Below are 24803 nucleotides of genomic sequence, written 5' to 3' on the forward strand. Positions count from 1 at the left end.
GAGCATATGAGGCTGAGGGGTGACCTTATTAAGGCGTGCAGGATCACGAGGGGCACGGGTAAAATGAACACACACACTTCTTTCCAGGGTAGAGGATTCCCAAACTAGAGGGCATTAGTTTAAGGTGAGAGGGGAGAGGTTTAAGAGGGATATTAGGGGCACTTTTTATCACTCTGAGGCTGGTCTAAGGCTTTTCACTGTACCTCGGTACACGAGACGGTAAACTAGACTGAACTGTCTGTATCTGGAACGGTCTGCCAAAGGAACTCCTAGACATTTGGACAGCCCATAACATCTAACATCATAAGTATTAGGAGTAGAATTAGGCCATTCGGCCCATCAAGTCCACTCCGCCATTCAATCATGGCTGATCTATCTCTCCCCCCTAACCCCAATAATTCAAATAATCCTTCCAATACCCAGCTACACAATAGGAAGGGTTCCAAGATGGCGCAGCGGTAGAGTTGCTGCCTTACAGTGAATGCAGCGCCGGAGACCCGGGTTCCATCCCGACTACGGGTGCTGTCTGTACGGAGTTTGTACGTTCTCCCCGTGACCTGCGTGGGTTTTCCCCGAGATCTTCGGTTTCCTCCCACACTCCAAAGATGTGCAGGTTTGTAGGTTAATTGGATTGGTAAATGTAAAAATTGTCGATAGTCCATTTAGTCCAACTGTCCATTTACAACTGAGATGAGGAAAAACTTTTTCAGTCAGAGAGTTGTAAATCAGTGGAATTCTCTGCCTCAGAAGGCAGTGGAGGCCAATTCTCTGAATGCATTCAAGAGAGAGCTAGGTAGAGCTCTTAAGGATAGCGGAGTCAGGGGGTATGGGGAGAAGGCAGGAACGGGGTACTGATTGAGAATGATCAGCCATGATCACATTGAATGGTGGTGCTGGCTCAAAGGGCCGAATGGCCTCCTCCTGCACCTATTGTCTATTGTTAATATGCGGGGATCGCTGGTCGGCACAGACCCGGTGGGCCGAAGGGCCTGTTTCCGTGCTGTATCTCTAAACTAAACACAAACCTTCCCTCACCAGCGTAGGAAGGAACTGCAGATGCAGGTTTTTCACCGAAGATAGATGCAAAATGCCGGAGTAACTCAGCAGGACAGGGAGCAGCTCTGGAGAGAAGGAATGGGTGACGTTTCGGGTCTGAAGAAGGGTCTCGACCCAAAATGTCACCCATTCCTTCCCTCCCTGTCCCGCTGAGTTACTCTGGCATTTCGTGCCCATCTGCCCACAACACAGTGGCCGCCAAGACACGACAGAAGGCGCGAGTTACGGGGAAAGAATTTGCGCCTTGCCTCGCCATGTTCGCAGGGCCATTGGAAGGCCTCCATTTCAAACGACTTTTCCCCGTCCCACACCACTCAAAATACAAAGTTCCCTGAAAGTTAGGCTCGCTCTGCCAAGCTGTGATCTCCGCTCAGTCAAGATATAACATAAACAAAACACCCTTTGTTACTTCTGCTTTCTGGCGCCCGTCCAACCAAATTCTTTGGATGCTTGCGCCTTTCAAATCCACATCCTTAACAATCAGCTCAGTGCGTTTCGCCCCTCCACAAGTGAATTGAACCCGTTTCTGTGACACACCGAGCCTTGGCTTGGCTAAATAAGCGAAGCGAATCTGAGAGGAGCCCACAGATAACTCCAGTAATGTGTGTCGGGGCAAGGAGGGTTCGACTTGTGCAGAGGTGAGGCTTGGTTGCAAAGATATTTGTGAGGGGCCTTCTCACCGTAGTTTACACCCTCGTGAAACACTTCAAACTCCACCCTCAGTGGCTCAACAGCGCACAGTAAAGTCCTAATGATAACGACAGCATAATCTGTGAAGCTGGTTAAGAGATTAAGCAATGACGAGTGCGGATGGGATTTAGAGAGACACAAAATGCTGGAGTAACTCAGCGGGACTCTGAGTAACTCTGACAGCATCTCTGGAGAGAAGGAATGGGTGACGTTTCGGGTCGAGGCCCTTCTTCAGACTGTGGGGTCTCGACCTGAAATGTCACATAGAAACATAGAAAATAGGTGCAGGAGTAGGCCATTCGGCCCTTCGAGCCAGCACCGCTATTCAATATGATCATGGCTGATCATCCAGCTCAGTATCCCGTACCTGCCTTCTCTCCATACCCCCTGATCCCTTTAGCCACAAGGGCCACATCTAACTCCCTCTTAAATATAGCCAATGAACTGGCCTCAACTACCTTCTGGGGCAGAGAATTCCACAGACTCAACACTCTCTGTGTGAAGAAATGTTTTCTCATCTCGGTCCTAAAAGACTTCCCCCTTATCCTTAAGCTGTGACCCCTGGTTCTGGACTCCCCCAACATCGGGAACAACCTTCCCGCATCTAGCCTCTCCAACCCCTTAAGAATTTTATATGTTTCTATAAGATCCCCCCTCAGCCTTCTAAATTCCAGCGAGTTTCCTTCTCTCCAGAGATACTGCCTGTCCCGCTGGGTTAATCCAGCATTTTGTGTCCATCTTCGATTTAAAACTGCACCTGTAGTTCTTTCAGAAACAATAGGTCTTCTACTACTTATTGTTAAATATAGCCAGTAGCTATACTGCTATAGCTGTACAGGAGGCTGAGGGGTGATTGTATGGAGTTGGACACAATTATGAGGGGAATGCACAGGGTGAATGCACACAGTCTTTTTTACCCAGGGCAGAGGCATCAAATACCAGAGGATAGACACAAAATGCCAGAGTAACTCAGCGGGTCAGGCAGCATCTCGGGAGAGAAGGAATGGGTGACGTTTCGGGTCGAGACCCTTCTTCAGACTGATGTCAGGGGAGGGGGCGGGGACAAAGATAGGATGCAGTCGGAGGCAGGAAGACTATCATATCATATCATATCATATACATACAGCCGGAAACAGGCCTTTTCGGCTCTCCAAGTCCGTGCCGCCCAGTGATCCCCGTACATTAACACTATCCTACACCCACTAGGGACAATTTTTACATTTACCCAGCCAATTAACCTACATACCTGTACGTCTTTGGAGTGTGGGAGGAAACCGAAGATCTCGGAGTAAACCCACGCAGGTCACGGGGAGAACGTACAAACTCCTTACAGTGCAGCACCCGTAGTCAGGATTGAACCTGAGTCTCCGGCGCTGCATTCGCTGTAAAGCAGCAACTCTACCGCTGCGCCACCGTGCCGCCCACTAGTGGGAGAACTGGGAAGGGGGAGGGGATGGAGAGAGAGGGAAAGCAGGGACTATCTGAAGTTAGAGAAGTCAATGTTCATACCGCTGGGGTGTGAGCTGCCAAAGCGAAATATGAGGTGCTGTTCCTCCAATTTGTGGTGGGCCCCACTCTGACAATGGAGGAGGCCCAGGACAGAAAGGTCAGACTGGGAGTGGGAGGGGGAGTTGAAGTGCTGAGCCACCGGGAGATCAGGTTGGCTAAGACGGACTGAGCGGAGGTGTTGAGTTACTCCAGTATTTTGTGTGTCTACCTTCGATTTAAACCAGCATCTGCAGTTTTCTTTCCTACAAATACAAGAGCGCACAGCTTTAAGGTGTGAGGAGCAGAGTTTAAAGGAGGCTCCATCGAGGGTGGTGAATCTGCGGGACTCATTGCCACAGAAGGCTGTGGAGGCCAAGTCAGTGGATATTCTTAAGGCGGAGACAGATAGATTCTTAGTGTGGGTGTCAGAGTTTATGGGGAGAATGGGTTTGGAGAAGGCTGGAGAAACTCCCATTGTTAATGTTCCACTCTATCACTGCACCTGTAATAATATTTAACCACTTCCTTCATGGCCTGTGGTTTGCAATCATAAGGTCATAAGTGATAGGAGAAGAATTAGGCCATTCGGCCCATCAAGTCTACTCCGCCATTCAATCATGGCTGATCTATCTCTCCCTCCTAACCCCATTCTCCTGCCTTCTCCCCATAACCCTTGACACCCGTTCTAACCAAGAATTTGTCTATCTCTGCCTTAAAAATATCCACTGACTTGGCCTCCACAGCCGTCTGTGGCAATGAATCCCACAGATTCACCACCCTCTGACTCAAGAAGTTCCTCCTCACCTCCTTTCTAAAAGAGCGCCCTTTAATACTGAGGCTGTGCCCTCTGGTCCTAGACTCTCCCACCAGTGGAAACATCCTCTCCACATCCACTCTATCCAGGCCGTTCATTATTCTGTACGTTTCAATGAGGTCCCCCTTCATTCTTCTAAACTCCAGTGAGTACAGGCCCAGTGCTGTCAAACGCTCATCATATGTTAACCCACTCATTCCTGGGATCATTCTTGTAAACCTCCTCTGGACCCTCTCCAGAGCGAGCACATCCTTCTGAGATGACTAGGTGACGTTAAAAGTTGTGAAGCTTGAGAAGATAGCTTGGGAGGGTTTGGAGATGCAAAGATAGGGGTGCCAACTACCTCACTCCCACATAAGGGACAAGGTGACGTCACCGCCCCGCGCCCCACGTGACCTCACCCAGCCAGTGGCCACGTGCTCCCGCTCCACCAATGGTGGCTGACCAGGCCAGGAGGCGGGTTGCCATGCAACCTCCGTTAGGCGGCACCCGGGCCTCTGGGCCTACACTGTCCGGACTTACACTGTCCGGGCCTACAGTGTCCGCGCCTACAGTGTCCGGGCCTACAGTATCTGGGCCTACAGTATCTGGGCCTAGAGTGTCTGGGCCTACAGTGTCCGGGGCTACAGTGTTCGGGCCTACAGTGTCCGGGCCTACAGTATCTGGGCCTAGAGTGTCCGGGCCTACAGTGTCCGGGGCAACAGTGTCCGGAGCTACAGTGTCCAAGCCTACAGTGTCCGGGCCTACACTGTCCGGCCCTACAGTGTCCGGGCCTACAGTGTCCGGGCCTACTGCATTCCAGTTTAAGGGCAGTTTCTCTCTTGCAAGTTCTTTTCAGTCATAGAGTCATGGAGTCACACGGCACTGAAACGGACGGTGTACGTTCTCCCCGTGACTTGCGTGGGTTTTGTCCGAGATCTTCGGTTTCCTCCCATACACCAAAGACGTGCAGGTTTGTAGGTTAATTGGCTTGGTAAATGTAAAAATTAGTGTAGGATAGTGATAATGTGCGTGTCGGCTAGGACCCGGTGGGCCGAAGGGCCTATTTCCGCACTATATCTCTAAACCAAATTAAAAAGGTACATATGAAACGTTACGATATGATATGATAGAACTTTATTCATCCCCTGAGGGAAATTGGTCTGTCAATGATAAGGGAATAACGTTTAGTGCAACGTAGAGCCAGCAACGTCCGATCAAGGATAGTCCGAGGGTCTCCAAAGAGGTAGATAGTAGTTCAGCACTGCTCTCTGGTTGTGGTAGGATGGTTCAGGTGCCCGATAACAGCCGGGAAGAAACTGTCCCTGAATCTGGAGGTGTGCGATTTCACACTTCTGTACCTCTTGCCCGATGTTTGGACTGAAGATGCAAAGTTGCTGATGCTTTGGTCCAGATGCTTTGGTTGTGCAGATTTGGTTATACCGTTGTCTCTGGCCAGGGTCCAGCTGGATGTGAGCTGATGTTTAAGTTACTGACGCAGTGCCACATTGTCAGGGCTCTTGCCCAGAGGTATTGGCCCAGCTGGATGTGGACTGGCGCAGTTTGAAGAGGGTGATCTGTTTGTGTCTGTGGTCTGCCAGACTCAGTTACATCAGCACCCACCTCAGCACTCCTTCCTTTCCACCAGACCAAAGTGCCCACACCTCTCTCAGGCCACAGGAGGTTTACAAGAATCAGCCATGATCACAATGATCATGCTGGCTCGAAGGGCCAAATGGCCTCTTCCTGCACCTATTTTCTAAGTCTAAGAATGATCCCAGGAACGGTTGGGTTAACCTACGATGAGCGTTTGTCGACACTGGGCCTGTACTCGCTGGAGTTTAGAAGGATGAGGGGGGACCTCATTGAAACTTACAGAATAGTGAAAGGACTGGATAGAGTGGATGTGGAGAGGATGTTTCCACTAGTGGGAGAGTCCAGGACCAGAGGGCACAGCCTCAGAATTAAAGGACGTTCCTTTAAGAAGGAGATGAGGAGAAATTTCATTCGTCAGAGGGTGGTGAATCTGTGGGATTCTTTGCCACAGAAGGCCGTGGAGGCCAAGTCAGTGGATATTTTTAAGGCAGAGACAGATTCTAGATTAGTGCGGGTGTCAGGGGTTATGGGGAGAAGGCAGGGGAATGGGGTTAGGGGGGAGAGATAGATCAGCCATGATTGAATGGCGGAGTAGACTTGATGGGCCGAATGGCCTAATTCTAGTCCTGTCACTTATGACAGGCGAGAAGTTGTTAAAGTTGAGGACCAGCTCCACAAGGCCGAGGAGAGTGAGGGAAATTAGGTGGTTCTGCGGTCGAGGAAAGGCTTGAAGACCTTCCTGATGAGGGATGGATGTGCAGATTGACTGAACATCCAGAGTGAAGATGAGGGAGTGGGGGGGGGGGCCTGGAAAACGGAAGCCATTGAAAAGACGAAGGGCGTGGGAGGTGTCTGGAAAAGGCTCTCGACGTGAAACATCATCCCCTCTCTCCCGAGATGCAGCCTGACCCACTGGGTTACTCCAGCACTTTGTGTCTCTCTTCGGTGTAAACCAGCATCTGCAGTTCCTTCATACACACATATAGAGTACAGCCTTTGGGACATTATGTTGAAAGGTCCCGACTGAAAAAGACACCTGTTTATGTTCTCGGGAGGGACGGAGAGAGAGGGAGTGCAAGGGTTACTTGAATTTAAAGAAGTCAATAATCAGAGATATTGAAATGTACTTTTCCGAATCATGAACAGGAAAGGTTTAGAGGGATATGGACCAAATGTAGGCAGATGGGAGTAGCTATGATGAGGATTTGAATAAAGAGGTCCTTCTGCAGTTGTCCAGGGCGCTGGTGAAACCACACCTGGAGTATTGTGTGCAGTTTTGGTCTCCTAATTCGAGGAAGGACGTCCTTGCTATTGAGGCAGTGCAGCGTAGGTTCACCAGGTTAATCCCCGGGATGGCGGGACTGTCATTTGAGGAAAGATTGGAAAGACTGGGCTTGTATTCACAGGAGTTTAGAAGGATGAGAGGGGATCTTAGAGAGACGTACAAAATTATAAAAGGACTGGACAAGCTAGATGCAGGAAAAATGTTCCCAATATTGGGGGGTCCAGAATCAGGGGCCACACAGTCTAAGAATAAAGGGGAGGCCATTTAAAACTGAGGTGAGAAAGAACCTTTTTCACCCAGAGAGTTGTGAATTTGTGGAATTCTCTGCCACAGAGGGCAGTGGAGGCCAATTCACTGGATGGATTTAAAAGAGAGTTAGATGGGGTCTAGAGGAATCAAGGGATATGGGGAGAAGACAGGCACGGGTTACTGATTGTGGATGATCAGCCACGATCACAATGAATGGCGGTACTGTCTCGAAGGGCCGAATGGCCTCCTCCTGCACCTATTTCTGTATGTTTCTCTGTTTCTATGCATCTTGGTCAGCATGGATGAGTCGGGCCGAAGGGCCTGCTTCCCTGCTGTAGGTCTCCATGAGTCGATATCTACGGCCCACCATCTCAGAGTCGACTCAGTAACTAATCGAGGGCCAGGGGGAACAAGATGGATGGCAGCAGATGAGATGCAGCAGCTGGAAGCTGTTAGCAGAAAGCTACACGTTGCGATTTGTATAATTTACTAAAAAGTAACACAAGGAATATATTAATTTTTTTTTAAAGTGAAAATGTAGGAAATAGCTTACAGTCATGTCAAAATAGCAGTTAACGTTTAATTCGGACTTACTATTGACTCCCCACACACTCCCTACGATCCACTTGCCACTCTTTACAGATTCCAGTGTTTGGGAATAAAACACTTTCCGTCCGGTTCTCCTGCTCAATGGGATTTGTGAATTCCCGAACTCGGGAGCAAGCTGGATTGGCACTGAGGTGCGTGATGGGCTGCTGCTCTCTGATCATGTCCCGACAGCCCATCCAGATCCCACCATCGACCAAGGATCCCTTCCCAGTTCTGGGACTTTTTCCAATCTGTATCGAAGCAAGGGAAGTTCATCAGTGATAGGAGCAGAATCAGGCCATTCGGCCCATCACGTCAACTCCGCCATTCAATCACAGCTGATCTATCTCTCCCTCCTAACCCCATTCTCCTGCCTTCTCCCCATAACCCCTGACACCCGCACTAATCAAGAATCTATCTATCTCTGCCTTAAATATATCCATTGACTTGGCCTTCTGCGGCAAAGAATTCCACAGATTCACCACCCTCTGACTAAAGAAATTTCTCCTCATCTCCGTCCTAAAAGAATGTCCTTTAATTCTGAGGCTGTGACCTCTGGTCCTAGACTCTCCCACTAGTGGAAACATTCTCTCCACATCCACTCTGTTCTATACTTATATATTCTATATCCACTCTGTAATAGCCTTTCATTATTCCGTATGTTTCAATGAGGTCCTCCCTCATCCTTCTAAACTCCAGCGAGTACAGGCCCAGTGCTGACAAACGCTCATCATATGTTAACCCACTCATTCCTGGGATCGTTCTTGTAAACCTCCTCTGGACCCTCTCCAGAGCCAGCACATCCTTCCTCAGATACGGGGCACAGAATTGCTCACTATATTCCAAATGTGGCCTGACCAGCGCCTTATAGAGCCTCAGCATTGCCCATTTGTCCCCAGCTTAGCGCACGTTGGAGAACCTGGAAGGAATCGTAAATTGCAGGATCGGGGTACAAACTAGTGCCAAGGATAGCTTCGTCCTTCAAAGACGGTGTCGTCTTTATCTGAAGATGGACACAAAATGCTGGAGTAACTCAGCGGGACAGGCAGCATCTCTGGCGAGAAGGAATGGGCGATGTTTCGGGTCCAGACCCTTCTTCAGACTCTTGAATGCTGCCTGGATGGGAATTAATAAACAGAGTGGGGCAAGAATGGAACGTATCTGGAACAGATTTTGGGCGTCCCGGTGGCGCGGCGGTAGAGTTGCTGCCTCACAGCGCCGGAGACCCGGGTTCCATCCCGACTACGGGTGCTGTCTGTACAGAGTTTGTATGTTCTCCCCGTAACCTGCGTGGGTTTTAACCGAGATCTTCGGTTTCCTCAGGGTTGTAGGTTAATTGGCATGGTGTATGTGTAAACTTTAGTTTTGTTTAGAGATACAGTGCGGAAACAGGCCCTTTCGGCCTACCTGGTCCGCGCCGACCAGCGATCCCCACTGTAAATTGTCCCTCATGTGTGTAGAATAGTGTTAGTGTGCAGGGATCGCTGGTCGGTGCGGACTCGGTGGGCCGAAGGGCCTGTTTCCGTGCTGTATCACTAAGAAAAAAAAGATCTCTACTCAAATGAACCATTGGCCCTTGTGAAGATGTTGGGAGAGGCTGGATAGGGTGGGTCATGTATAGCCCAGACGGTGGTACTGACGGGTTACGTTATACATGATTACGTTATAAAGATTACAACACATGATTACAATCGAGTCCATTTACAGTGTACAGATACATGATCATGGAATAATGTCCCATACAAGATAAAGCCAGTACAATCTGATCAAGGATAGTCCGAGGGTCACCAATGAGGTAGATCGTAGTTCAGGACCGCTCTCTGGTTGTGGTGGGATGGTTCAGTCGCCTGATAACGGCTGGGGACAGTTTACCTGGGAGTACAAATACCTTGGAGTGTACCTGGACAGTGAACTGGACTGGTCCAGGAACGCTGAGGCCCTGTATAAGAAGGGACCGAGCCGGCTGTACAGTTTGAGAAGGCTCTGCTCCTTCAACGTCTGCAGTAAGATGCTGCAGATGTTCTACCAATCGGTGGTGGCCAGTGCCATCTTCTTTGCTGCTGTGTGCCGGGGCAGCAGGGCGTAGGGTTGCCAACTGTCCCGTATTAGCCGGGACATCCGTATTTTGGGATAAATTGGTTTGTCCCGTACGGGACCGCCCTTGTCCCGTATTAGGCCCAGAGGGCGTTGTAGGCCCGGACGCTGTAGGCCCGGACACTGTAGGCCTGGACACTTTAGGCCCGGACACTGTAGGCCTGGACACTGTAGGCCCGGACACTGTAGGCCCGGACACTGTGGGCCCGGACACTGTAGGCTCGGACAGTGTAGGCCCGGACACTGCAGGCACGGACACTGTAGGCCCGGACAGTGTAGGCCTGGACACTGTAGGCCCGGACACTGTAGACCCAGACACTGTAGGCCCGGGCACTGTAGGCCCGGACACTGTAGGCTCGGACACTGTAGGCCCGGACACTGCAGGCACGGACACTGTAGGCCTGGATACTTTAGGCCCGGACACTATAGGCCTGGACACTGTAGACCCAGACACTGTAGGCCCGGACACTGTAGGCCCGGACACTGTAGGCCCGGGCACTGTAGGCCCTCTACAGTGTAGGCCCGGACACTGTAGGCCCGGACAGTGTAGGTCCAGAGGCCCGGGCGCTGCCTAACGGAGGTTGCGTTGCAATCCGCCTCCCGGCCCGGGCGGCTGCCATTGGTGGAGCGGGAGCACGTGGCCACTGGCTGGGTGAGGTCACGTGGGGCACGTGGGGCGGTGACGTCACCCTTTTATGTCCCTTATTTGGGAGTGAGGAAGTTGGCAACCCTATCTGGGGGTGACCCTTTATCTAGACTAAATGTTACCTGGTGGAGAATTAATGACCAGAGTTGGCACGCACAGAGCAGCCCAGTTACAGAAACCAAGTGCCCCTTGTTAATGGCATGTGGAGCTTTGTGTTTAATGGGGGGGTCGACTTTGCTCAGATCGCTTTCTCCTCTTTGCTCACACACGTGAATAGTGTTTAAGTGCTTATCCGGCACTGTTCGGCACAGATCCAGCACAAGAAATACTTCAAGTGAGAATGTTTCCTTCAACGCCTTTCGTTCTTTGGTGCTGACTGTGAGAGTCCAGTCCCTGATCTTTGATGCATTTACCAGACCGGACGCCATTTTAGTTTTTTGCCTCATGCCTTCCACTGCTCAGTCGCCTCGGCCACGGTGGCGCAGCGGTAGAGTTGCTGCCTCATAGCGTTTGCAGCGCCGGAGACCCGGGTTCCATCCCGACTACGGGTGCTGTCTGTACTCAGTTTGCACGTTCTCCACGTGGGTTTTCTCCGAGATCTTCGGTTTTCTTCCCGCACTCCAAAGACGTGCAGGTTTGTAGGTTATTTGGCTTGGTGTGTGTGTAAATTGTCCCTAGTGGGTGTAGGATAGTGTTAGTGTGCGGGGATCGCTGGTCGGTGCGGACTCAGAGGGCCGAAGGCCCTGTTTCCTCGCTGTATTTCAAAGCTAAACTAAACCTCGTTGACTCACCCGTTGTTGTTTCCGAGCGGAATAATTTGCCTCATGCTTGCACTTGGAGGCCTTAAGCTCATAAAGTCTCCCCAGGGTAGTTTCCTCTGACATTAAGAAGCATAAATATTGAGAGCTTTGGATGTTGGCTTGAGATGTGGGCCTGAACGTACTAATGCGAAGCAGGCCCCAGCTCCTTAGCTCCTCAGGCCTGTTCCACCATTCCATAAGATGTGACTCTTAGCTCTGACTCCTGCTTACTCCTGCAGTCATAGAGTGATACAGCGAGGAAACAGGCCCTTCAGCACAACTTGCCCACACCGGCCAACAATGTCCCAGCTACCCCAGTCCCACCTGCCTGCGCTTGGTCCATATCCCTCCAAACCTGCCCTATCCATGTACCTATCCAACTGTTTCTTAAACGTTGGGATAGTCCCAGCCTCAACTACCTCCTCTGGCAGCTTGTTCCATACACCCACCACCCTCTGTGTGGAAAAGTTACCCCTCAGATTCCTATTAAACCTTTTCCCCTTCACCTTGAACCTAAGTCCTCTGGTCCTCGATTCACCTACTCTGGGCAAGAGACTCTGTGCATCTACCCGATCTATTCCTCTCATGGTTAACACACGATGAGCGTTTGTCGGCACTGGGCCTGTACTCGCTGGAGTTTAGAAGGATGAGGGGGGACCTCATTGAAACTTACCGAATATTGAAAGGCCTGGATAGAGTGGATGTGGAGAGGATGTTTCCACTGGTGGGAGAGTCTAGGACCAGAGGGCACAGAATCATTAAAATAGGAAGGAGATGAGGAGGAATTTCTTTAGTCAGAGGGCGGTGAATCTGTGGAATTCTTTGCCACAGATGGCTGTGGAGGCCAAGTCATTGAGTATTTTTAAAGTGGAGATTGATAGGTTCTTGATTAGTAAGGGTGTCAAAGGTTATGGGGAGAAGGCAGGAGAATGGGGTTCAGATGGAAAAATAGCTTTTCATTATACTTGGGTAGACGTGTCAATAAACTAAATTAAACTAAACTATAAACTAAACTAAAGTAAACAAAATCAGACAAGACTGAATAGGAGAGCAGAGTTGATGGGCCAAATGGCCTAATTCTGCTTCTATGTCCTATAGTCTTATAATATTCCGCGCAGACCTTTTATGGCCTTACCGAGAATCTTCACCTCTGTCTTTAGTTTAGTTTGGAGATACAGCGCGGAAACAGGCCCTTCGGCCCACCGGGTCCGCGCCGACCAGCGATCCCCGCACATTAACACCATCCTACACCCACTAGTGACAATTTTTACATTTACCAAGCTAATTAACCTACAAACCTGCACGTCTTTGGAGTGTGGGAGGAAACCGAAGATCTCGGAGAAAACCCACGCAGGTCACAGGGAGAACGTACAAACTCCGTACAGCCAGCGCCCGTCGTCGGGATGGAACCTGGGCCTCCGGCGCTGCATTCGCTGTAAGTGTCTAGGGAGTGGGTGTGCATATGGGATAACATAGAACAAGTTTTAACCAAGGTTCAATGGTCAGCGCGGAGCTGGTGGATCGAAGGGCCTGTTTCCATGCTGTATCAATCAATCTATCAATCAATCAATCAGCCAATCAATCAATAATTTCAAAGATTCTGTTTCCACCGCTCCTAATAGAGTCATTGAGATGTCCAGCATGGAATCAGGCCCTTCGGTCCACCAACTCCATGCTAGCCTTCGGTCCACCAACTCCATGCTATTGTCTATTGTCTATTGTCTATTGAGATCAAGTTTCAATTACAAGAACGCTTTGATTTTTCATGAAGAAGCATTCTGACCCGAAACGTAACCTATCCACGTTCTCCAGAGATGTTGCCTGACCCGCTGAGACACTCAAGCATTTTGGGTCTCTTTTCATGTAAACCAGCATCTGCAGTTCCTTGCATCTGCTTTGATTTTTAATTCCTTTACTTTCGGGATTCAGCGTGGAAACGGGCCCTTCGGCCCACCGGGTCTGTGCCGACCAACGATCATACTATCCTACACACACTAGGGACAGTTTACAATTCCACAGAAGACAATCCCCGGGTGGCGGGACTGTCATATGAGGAAAGATGGGAAAGACTGGGCTTGTATTCACTGGAGTTTAGAAGGATGAGAGGGGATCTTATAGAAACGTATAAAATTATAAAAGGACTGGACAAGCTAGAGGCAGGAAAAACGTTCCCAATGTTGGGGGAGTCCAGAACCAGGGGCCACACAGTCTTAGAATAAAGGGGAGGCCATTTAAAACTGAGATGAGAAAAAACGTTTTCACCCAGAGCATGGTGAATTTGTGGAATTCTCTGTCACAGAGGGCAGTGGAGGCCAATTCACTGGATGAATTTAAGAGAGAGTTAGATAGAGCTCTAGGGGCTAGTGGAATCAAGGGATATGGGGAGAAGGCAGGAACGAGGTACTGATTGTGGATGATCAGCCCTGATCATATTGAATGGCGGTGCTGGCTCGAAGGGCTGAATGGCCTCCTCTTGCACCTATTTCTAACTGAACAATGAAATTGCTACTTGCTGCAGCTTAATGTATGATAGGTACAGTCTGATTCACCTCACCCCATTGTGGACATTGGACTTTGGGAACATGTTTCCTGCCTCTAACGAGTCCAACCCCTTAATAATCTTATACGTTTCGATAAGATCCCCTTTCATCCTTCTAACTTTCAGTGTATACAAGCATAGTCGCTCCAGTCTTTCAACATAGATAGATTCTTGATTAGAACGGGTGTCAGGGGCTCTGGGGAGAAGGCAGGAGAATGGGGTTAGGAGCGAGAGATAGATCAGCCACGATTGAGTGGCGGAATGGACTTGATGGGTCGAATGGCCTAGTTCTGCTCCTATCACTAATGAAGTTATGATTGCAAACCACAGGCCATGAAGGGTTAAATATTATTACAGGTGCAGTGATAGAGTGGAGCAGTAACAATGGGAGTTTCTCCAGGTACTGGGTGGTGGCTAACTCTCAGAGCAAGTGACAGATTCAAGTCAATGGGAGTATTATCAAGGGTAGGGAAACAAGTTTTTGTTCAGAGAGAAGGGAGTTTTATATTTCGACATTGTGGATAGGTTGCTCTATGAGCAATGGATAATAGATTCAAAGACACCTTTCAACACAGTGCTGCCTGTGGAGTTCATATTCATAGAAACATAGAAACATAGAAAATAGGTGCAGGAGGAGGCCATTCGGCCCTTCGAGCCAGCAACACCATTCATTGTGATCATGGCTGATCATCCACAATCAGTAACCCGTGCCTGCCTTCTCCCCATATCCCTTGATTCCACTAGCCCCTAGAGCTCTATCTAACTCTCTTTTAAATTCATCCAGTGAATTGGCCTCCACTGCCCTCTGTGGCAGAGAATTCCACAAATTCTCAACTCTCTGGGTGAAAAAGTTTCTTCTCACCTCAGTCTTAAATGGCCTCCCTTATATAATATATATATTATATTAATAAAGTTATATATTATTCTTAGACTGTGGCCCCTGGTTCTGGACTCGCCCAACATTGGGAACATTTTTCCTGCATCTAGCTTGTCCAGTCCTTTTATAATTTTATATGTTTCTATAAGATCCCCCCTCATCCTTCTAAACTCCAGTGAATACAAGCCTAATTCAAGAGATTAAATAAAACCTTGGCTACAACCAATCTGCCCGAGGTTTTACGGGTGGCACCATTGTTCAGCGGGCAGTGCCAGGAGCCCAGGTTCGATCCTCACCTCGGGCGCTGTCTGTGTGGAGTTTTCACGTCCTCCCACATTCCCAAAGACGTGCGGGTTTGTCGGTTAAATTGCCTCTATAAATTGCTTCTGGTGTGCGGGGAGTGGATGAGAAAGTGGGATACCACAGAACTAGTTTTAACCAGGGCTTGGTGGTCGGCATGGAGTCGGTGGGCCGAAGGGCCTGCTCCCCTGCTGTATCGATCGGTGCGTAGGGAGTGGATGAGAAAGTGCAATAACATTGAACTATGTTGTCTGAGGTGCTATCAGTGTGAATAAGTATCTCGACCCGTCCATTTTCTCCAGAGATGCTGCCTGACCCGCTGAGTTACTCCAGCATTTTGTGACTACCTTCGATTTCAACCAGCATCTGCAGTTCTTTCCTACACAAAGATAGTCTAAGGGTCTCAAATTAGGTAGATAGTAGTTCAGCACTGCTCTCTGGTTGTGGTAGGATGGTTCAGTTGCCTGATAACAGCCGGGAAGAAACTGTCCCTGAATCTGGAGGTGTGTGTTTTCACACTTCTGTACCTCTTGCCTGATGGGAGAGGGGAGAAGAGGGAGTGGCCGGGGTGAGACTGGTCCTTGATGATGCTGCTGGCCTTGCCGAGGCAGCGTGAGGTGTAGATGGAGTCGATGGAAGGGAGATTGGTTTGTTCGATGGTCTGGGCTGGGTCCACAATTCGCTGCAATTCTTGATGTCAGAATTTGTTGAACTCTGGCTGTCAGAGATACTTAATGTTAATTACAACAATTGACAGCGGGCTTAGCGCTGCCCATAGCTCCATATCCTGTCCAATGGCTGTCAGGGGCATTAGAACCAGTCCAGTTTAGTTCCACATCCTGTCCAATGGCTGTCAGGGGCATTAGAACCACTCTAGCACAGAAACAGGCCCTTTCGGCCCACCAAGTCCGCGCTGACCCAGCGATCCCCGCACACTAACACTATCCTACACACACTAGGGACAATTTACATTCATACGAAGCCAATTAACCAACAAACCTGTACACCCAGCTTACACCCCAGTGGTATGAATATCGACTTCTCTAACTTCTAGTAACCCTTGCCTTCTCTCTCCATCCCTCTCCCTTCCCAGTTCTCCGACTAGTCTGATTTTCCTCATTTACATTTTATCTCTGTTTGCTTTGTTGTTAGACAATAGACAATAGGTGCAGGAGGAGGCCATTCGGCCCTTCGAGCCAGCACCGCCATTCAATGTGATCATGGCTGATCATTCACAATCAGTACGCCGTTCCTGCCTTCTCCCCATACCCCCTGACTCCGCTATCCTTAAGAGCTCTATCCAGCTCTCTCTTGAATGCATTCAGAGAATTGGCCTCCACTGCCTTCTGAGGCAGAGAATTCCACAGATTCACAACTTTCTGACTGAAAAAGTTTTTCCTCATTCTAAATGGCCTACCCCTTATTCTTAAACTGTGTGGTCCCTGGTTCTGGACTCCCCCAACATTGGGAACATGTTTCCTGCCTCTAACGTGTCCAACCCCTTAATAATCTTATACGTTTCGATAAGATCTCCTCTCATCCTTCTAAATTGCAGTGTATACAAGCCTAGTCGCTCCAGTCTTTCAACATATGACAGTCCCGCCACTGTTACCTTCTGCTAGTAAACAATACATGTTCCTTGATCTCCATCCCCTTTGTCTCGTTTTCACACCTTCCACTTCCTTATGTCTGTATAACATATAACATATAACATATAACAACTACAGCATGGAAACAGGCCTGTCCGGCCCTACCAGTCCACGCCGACCATTCTCCCTGACCTAGTCTCATCTACCTGCACTCAGACCATAACCCTCCAATCCCCTCCTATCCATATACCTATCCAATTTACTCTTAAATAATAAAATCGAGCCAGCCTCCACCACTTCCACCGGAAGCCCATTCCATACAGCCACAACCCTCTGAGTATCTCCCTCTCCTCTCACTCCCAGTCTGAAGAAGGGTCTCGACCCAAAACATCGCCCATTGCTTCTCTCCAGAGATGCGGCCTGTCCCGCTGAGTTACTCCGTCATTTTGTGTCTACCTATGGATCGGTGACGTTTCGGTTTGGGACCTTTCTTCAGCACGATGTAGGGCATCTGTCCAATAGATCAGTCTCTTCCCCCGGAGAGAGGAAGACTAAACCAGAATTTAATGGAGGGATGACTTACAGCAGAAATGGCTGGCTTCTGATACTGAGTTACCCGCACTTGGAGAATTTGATCATGGGAGTTGAATTTGATGGGTACAGTGGCGGCACAGTTATGCAGCAGTAGAGTTGCTGCCTCACAGCACCGGTGAAACATGTACCATCCTGACTGTTGGTTGCTGTCTGTGTGGAGTTTGCACGTTCTCCCCGTGACCGTGTGAGTTTTCTCCGGGTGCTCCGGTTTCCACCCACATCCTAAAGGCGTGCAGGTTTGTAGGTTAATTGGCTTCTGTAAAAATGTCCCCAGTGTGTAGGACAGAATTAGTGCAGGTCAGCGCGGACTCGATGGGCCGAAGATCCTGTTTCTGCGCTGTGTCTCTAAACTAGACTTAAACTGACATTAAAAACCAAACAACGTCTGATTATTGTCAGGGTTGAATAACAGTTGAACAGTGTCATGCTAACTAGACTAGGAGGTTGCAGGGTGACTTGGACAGGTTGAGTGAGTGGGCAGATGCGTGGCAGATGCAGTATAATATAGATAAATGTGAGGTTATCCACTTTGGCGGCAAAAACAAGGAGGCGGATTATTATCTCAATGGTGTCAGATTAGGTAAGGGGGAGGTGCAACGAGACTTTGGTGTCCTTCTACACCATGTCACTGAAAGTAAGCGTGCAGGTACAGCAGGCAGTGAAGAAAGCTAATGGCATGTTGGCCTTCAAATGAGAGAATTTGACTACAGGAGCAAAGAAGTCCTTCTGCAGTTGTGTAGGGCCCTGGTGAGACCACATCTGGAGTATTGTGTGCAGTTTTGGTCTCCTAATTTGAGGAAGGACGTTCTTGCTATTGAGGCAGTGCAGTGTATGTTCACCAGGTTAATCCCCGGGATGGCGGGACTGTCATATGAGGAAAGATTGGAAAGACTGGGCTTGTATTCACTGGAGTTTAGAAGGATGAGAGGGGATCTTATAGAGACGTATAAAATTATATAAGGACTGGACAAGCTAGATGCAGGAAAAATGTTCCCAATGTTGGGCGAGTCCAGAACCAGGGGCCCCAGTCTTAGAATAATATATTCCTTTATTAATATAATATATATATTATAAAGGGGAGGCCATTTAAAACTGAGGTGAGAAGTAACTTTTTCACCCGGAGAGTTGTGAATTTGTGGAATTCTCTGCCACAGAAGGCAGTGGAGGCCAATTCACTGGATGAATTTAAAAGAGAGTTAGATAGAGCTCTAGGGGCTAGTGGAATCAAGGGATATGGGGAGAAGGCAGGCACGGGTTACTGATTGTAGATGATCTGCCATGATCACAATGAATGGCGGTGCTGGCTCGAAGGGCCAAATGGCCTCCTCCTGCACCTATTTTCGATGTTTCTATGTTTCTATGTTTCTAGTCTTGCCAGCGATATCCGTGTCCTAAGCAAGTATTTTTAAAAGTTCTCGAGTTAGAGATGATGAGGCTATGGAAAGTGCTTTTATAAGAGGGACACAGAATTTGCTATAGTGGGATCAGATATATCTCTGCCTTGGAGGATAGTCAATGAAGTTGCTTTGACTAAATTCTCCACGACGAATCAACTTACATTCTGAAAAGATTTCCATAATCAGCCGTGAATCATTTTGCAAGTTTCATTTCTTGGAATATCTGGCTGGTTCGATAGCTTGTGCCCGAGGCAGCTTGCGTCAGACGTTGGGCAGGAAGAAAGCAAACTGGAAGGACTGAACTTAGTTTAGATTAGTTCAGTTTGAGTTAGAGATACAGCGTGGAAACAGGCCCACCGAGTCCGCGCCGACCAGCGATCCCCGCACACTACACTATCCACTTCCACTTCCACTGCTATGCCGATGACACTCAGCTTTACCTCCCCCTGAAACTCAACAACCAGTCAAATTTAAACAGCCTCTTACACTGCCTTGAGGACATAAAACGTTGGATGGCACAGAACTTCCTCCAATTAAATGAGAGCACGTCTGAGGTCATCCTATTCCGCCCCCCCGACTCCATCAAATCGATAACAGGCAGTCTTGGAAGTCTATCCTGCCTAGTCAAACCGCATGTCAAAAACCTCAGCATGATATTTGACTCTGCATTAAAATTTGATAAGCAAGTCAACGCTGTGGTAAAAGCCAGCTTCTTCCAACTTCGAACCATAGCTAAAATCAAACCTTTCCTCCAATTCGACGACACAAAAAATCTTTCACGCTTTCATTTCCTCCCGCCTAGACTACTGCAACTCCCTATACACTGGGATCAGCCAATCTTCCCTGTCCCGCCTGCAACTGGTCCAAAACGCCACAGCAAGACTCCTGACGGGTACCCGTAAAAGGGACCACATCACCCCGATTCTGGCCTCTCTCCACTGGCTCCCTGTACGGTACAGAATCAACTTCAAGCTCCTCCTATTCACGTATCAAGCCCTAAATGGACACTCCCCCCCCCTACATCAAAAATCTTCTAACCCCCCTCTCTAACTCCAGGTCCCTCAGGTCGGCCGACTTGGGGCTACTCACTATCCCGCGGTCTAGGCTTAAGCTCAGGGGTGACCGCGCTTTTGCGGTTGCAGCTCCTAGACTGTGGAACAGCATCCCTCTCCCCATCAGAACTGCCCCCTCCATCGACTCCTTTAAGTCCAGGCTCAAAACCTATTTCTACTCCCTAGCGTTTGAGGCTCATTGAGGAGGCGCTGTGAGCTGTTTGCGTGCTACTGTATGTTTCATTTTTTTTCCCCATTGGAACCTAATCAGATGTACAGCACTTTGGTCAACGTGGGTTGTTTTTAAATGTGCTATACAAATAAAATTGACTTGACTTGACTTGACACGCACTAGGGACAATTTACAATTATACCAAGCCAATTAACCAACAAACCTGCACGTCGTTGGAGTATGGGAGGGAAAGGAAGATCTTGGAGAAGACCCACGGGGAGAACGTACAAACTCCGCACAGACAGCACCCGTGGTCAGGATCGAACCTGGTCCCTGGAGCAGTGGGGCAGCAACTTTGCAGCTGTGCCACCCAATGTTGCTGAAGCTGGTGCTGGGGGACTTGAGGCTTCTGTACCTCCTGCCTGATGGTGGCAGTGAGGAGCGGGCACGGGCACTCTCGGGTGGTGAGGATGGTTGGTGACAGATGCCGCCATCTTGAGCCAGCGGCTGGTGTCGATGCTCCCGATGGTGGGGAGGGCAGTGCCCGAGATGGGCCAGGCTGAGTCCACCACTCTCTGCACACTCTTGCCTTCCCGTGTGTTGAATTTACCATATCAGGCATTTAAATGACACTTGGACAAGTACATGGATTGGAAAGATTAAGAGGGATATGGGGCAATTACTCGAGCTTAGATTGTGATCGGCATGGATGAGTTGGGCCGAAAGGCCTGTTGAGGCCTTAAGAGTCTATGCTGTATGACTCTATGACTCTGTGATTGGACATAGGTTTAAGGCGAAGGGGGGAAAGATTTAATAGGAACGGTGGCACAGCGGTAGAGTTGCTGCCTTACAGCGCTTACTTACAGCGCCGGAGACCCGGGTTCCATCCCGACTACGGGCGCTGTCTGTACGGAGTTTGCACGTTCTCCCCGTGACCTGCGTGGGCTTTCTCCAAGATCTTCGGTTTCCTCCCACACTCCAAAGACGTTAATTGACGAGGTTAATTGGCTTGGTGTATGGGTAAATTGTCCTTAGTGTGTGTAGGATGGTGTTAGTGTGCGGGGATCGCTGGTCGGTGCAGACTCGGTGGGCCGAAGTGTCTGTTTCTGTGCTGTATCTCTAAACTAAACGATAGAATCCCCTTCTCATGTATCTATACACTGTAAATGTGTTGTCTTTCCACTGACTGGATAGCACGCAACAAAAAAGCTTTTCACATGTAACACGTGACACTAAACTCAACTGAACTGTCTGTCAGGCAAGATTTTGTTGAACTGTTGAACGAGCTCAACTGGTTGAAGGCTTTCTGCAGATTGATTACCCGGGCGGGAGAGAGAAAAGTGATCAAAATCATGTTTAGTTTAGTTTAGTTTAGTTTGGAGATACAATGCGCATACAGGCCCTTCGGCCCACCGAGACCAGCGATCCCCACAATTTTTACATTTACCAAGCCAATTAACTTACAAACCTGTACGTCTTTGGAGTGTGGGAGGAAACCGAAGATCTCGGAGAAAACCCACGCAGGTCACGGGGAGAACGTACAAACTCCGTGCAGACAGCGCCCGTAGTCGGGGTGGAACCCGGGTCTCTGGCGCTGTGAGGCAGCAACTCTACCGCTGCGCCACCGTGCCACCCACACAAAGGCAGTGACTACACTACACGATACCTCACTCATTGTAAAGTACTCTGGGACTGCAACGTTTTTGAACGCTACTTTACAATGTAACGTCCACCTTTTCCCATTTTAAATGTTGTGGTCTCAGGTTACCGACCAAAGTTCAACATTCAAGGGAACAGTGGCAAGGTTAACTAATTTGTAGATAAATAATTGAATAGTTCTGTGCCAATCTGGAAAGCACAGATAAGGAGGTAGTTAGCCACTCTCAATCTACCCTTGCCCTGACACAAGGGCATTGCACCTCAGTTTTGAGGCACATGACGACTGTTTGTGGGTGAGTGTACCTGCCCTAACATGTATGGAGACAGAGAGAGTGCAGTACTCAGAAACACTGGCAACACCTGCATTGTGCCCAGAAACATGGGCATTAGGACGGCCTGCATTTTATCAGGATGCAGGTACACAGCATGGTTTGGGAACATCCAAGGCCACAAGAAATTGCAGAGAATTGTGGACGCAGCCCAGACCATCACACAAACCAACCTCCCTTCCATTGAAGGTAGACACAACATGCAGGAGTAACTCAGCGGGGCGGGCAGCATCTATGGAGAGAAGGAATGGGTGACGTTTCACGTCAAGACCCTTCTTCAGATGTCACTAATGTTTAATACAACAGCAACATAATATCGCAGGATTGGGTGAGGTAGGGTTGCAATGGGGAGAGGTTGTGGAGGTTTAGTTTAGTTTAGTTTAGTTTAGTTTAGTTTAGTTTGGTTTAGTTTAGTTTAGTTTAGTTTAGTTTAGTTTAGTTTAGTATAGTATAGTTTAGCTTAGTCTAGTTTAGTTTAGTTTAGTTTAGTCTAGTTTAGTCTAGTTTAGTCTAGTTTAGTCTAGTTTAGTTTAGTTTAGTTTAGTTTAGTCTAGTTTAGTCTAGTTTAGTTTAGTTTAGTTTAGTTTAGTTTAGTTTAGTTTAGTTTAGTTTAGTTTAGTCTAGTTTAGTTTAGTTTAGTTTAGTTTAGTTTAGTTTAGTTTAGTTTAGTTTAGTTTAGACGATCGAAGAGATCCCCCTCCCCTCCCCCCACTCACCATCAACAACACCACAGTCACATCTGTAGAGTCATTTAAGTTCCTGAGTGTGTGTGTGTGTCTGTGTGTGTGTGTGAGTGTGTGTGTGTCTGTGTGTGAGTGTGTGTGTGTGTGTGTGTGTCTCTGTGTGTGTATGTATGTGTGATTGTGTGTGTGTGAGTGTGTGTGTGTGTGTGTGTGAGTGTGTGTATGTGTCTGTGTGTGAGTGTGTGTGTGTGTGTGTGTGTGTGTGTGTGTGTGTGTGTGTGTGTGTGTGTGTGTGTCTATGTATGTGTGAGTGTGTGTATGTGTCAGTGGTCAGTGTGAGTGTGTGTGTGTGTGTGTGTGTGTGTGTGTGTGTGTGTGTGTGTGTGTGTGTGTGTGTGTGTGTGTGTGTGTGTGTGTGTGTGTGTGTGTGTGTGTGTGTTGGACAAGGTGGCAATCTCATGCTAGGCTAAGGAACAGCCAACAGATACAGGGAGAAGTGACCTGAAGAAACTCTCGGTCACACGTGCTCAAACACAAGTGTAGGCTCATTCAGCCTCAGACTAGTTAACACTCATTAAACAAAAAAACAGAAGTATACAAAGTACATGGTGGCACACACACACACACACACACGCATGCACACACACACACACACGCACGCACGCACGCACGCACGCACGCACGCACGCACGCACGCACGCACACACACACACACACACACACACACACACACACACACACATACACAATGTGCACCTGAGGTTCACATACAGACAGATGGACACACATACACATGTGTACACACGCACACATAAGTACACGCACATACATACACAAGGACACACACACACACATGTGTACACACACAGACAAAAGTACAAACACAATCACATAATCACATACATACATACACACACATGCACACCTAATTACACACACACATGTGTACACACATACATATGCACGCACACACATACATACACACATGCACGTGCACGCACATGGGTACAAACACACAAGCATATGCACACACACATGCACACACAGACAAATACATGCACACATATGTACACACACACACACACACACACACACACACACACACACACACACACACACACACACACACACACACACACACACACACACACACACACACACACACACACACACACACACACACACACAAGTATACACACACACAAATACACCCACACATATACACACATACATATACACACACACCCGAATAACACATACAAACACACACGCATATACACACACACATGTGTTTAACACACACACACACACGTATAACACACACAACACACACACACACACACACACACACACACACACACACGCACACACACATACACACACGTACAATCACACAATCACACACAGTTACACACAGTCACACACACACATGTATACACACACACACATACACGTATACACACAAATACAATCACACACACATACACACACAAGTATATACAGGCATACGCACATACACACACAAACAAACCCCCCCACACACACACACGTATACCCACACACACACATATACACACAAATACAATCACACACACATATACACACCCGTATAAACACACACACACACACACACACACACACACACACACACACACACACACACACACACACACACACACACACACACACAAAGTATGGAACAAAAATGAGGAGGCAAAGTTGGGGAAAGAAAATAAAAGCCCAGCAGCAAAGCAATTAAGATTCAACAGATGTCTGGGGCAGCTCTTGGTTTTTGTTTGTGTTTTTGCATGCATGTGAAAGAGCCAGTGAGAAAGTGCAGCAGTATTTTGAGGTCTGAGCATACTTGTCTGTGCTGTATTGCTAGGAGCCGGGCTCTTTGTCAGGCCCAGCAATGGGTTGAGGAATGTCTGTGCACATATTGTCATGCAGGGCTGAAGAACTCTAGCGTTTGGATCATTTCCAGTAGGCACTTTTTTTAATATAAATTTTTTTTCCGCCGAGGCATTAACTCTTTGCCAACCTCGGTCAAATACTCTCCCCTCACCCAGCCCTTGCCTGCTGCACTGTGAGGCTGGCAGTGCCCGATGCTGCAGGCAGGACCCCAGCATCACCTCAGCAGAGGCGGCATTAACCCTTCGGGGGCTGGGGGTCCGCTGGAGTTTAGTTCAGTTCAGTTTAGTTTAGTTCTGTTTAGTTTATTGTCACTTGCATCGAGATACAGGGAAGTGCTTTGTTGCTTGCCCTCAGGTCAGTGGAAAGACAAAGCATAATTACCAGTGAGCCATCTACAGTGTTCAGACACATGA

Source organism: Rhinoraja longicauda, chromosome 37, assembly GCF_053455715.1.
Source record: "Rhinoraja longicauda isolate Sanriku21f chromosome 37, sRhiLon1.1, whole genome shotgun sequence".
NCBI lineage: Eukaryota > Metazoa > Chordata > Chondrichthyes > Rajiformes > Arhynchobatidae > Rhinoraja > Rhinoraja longicauda.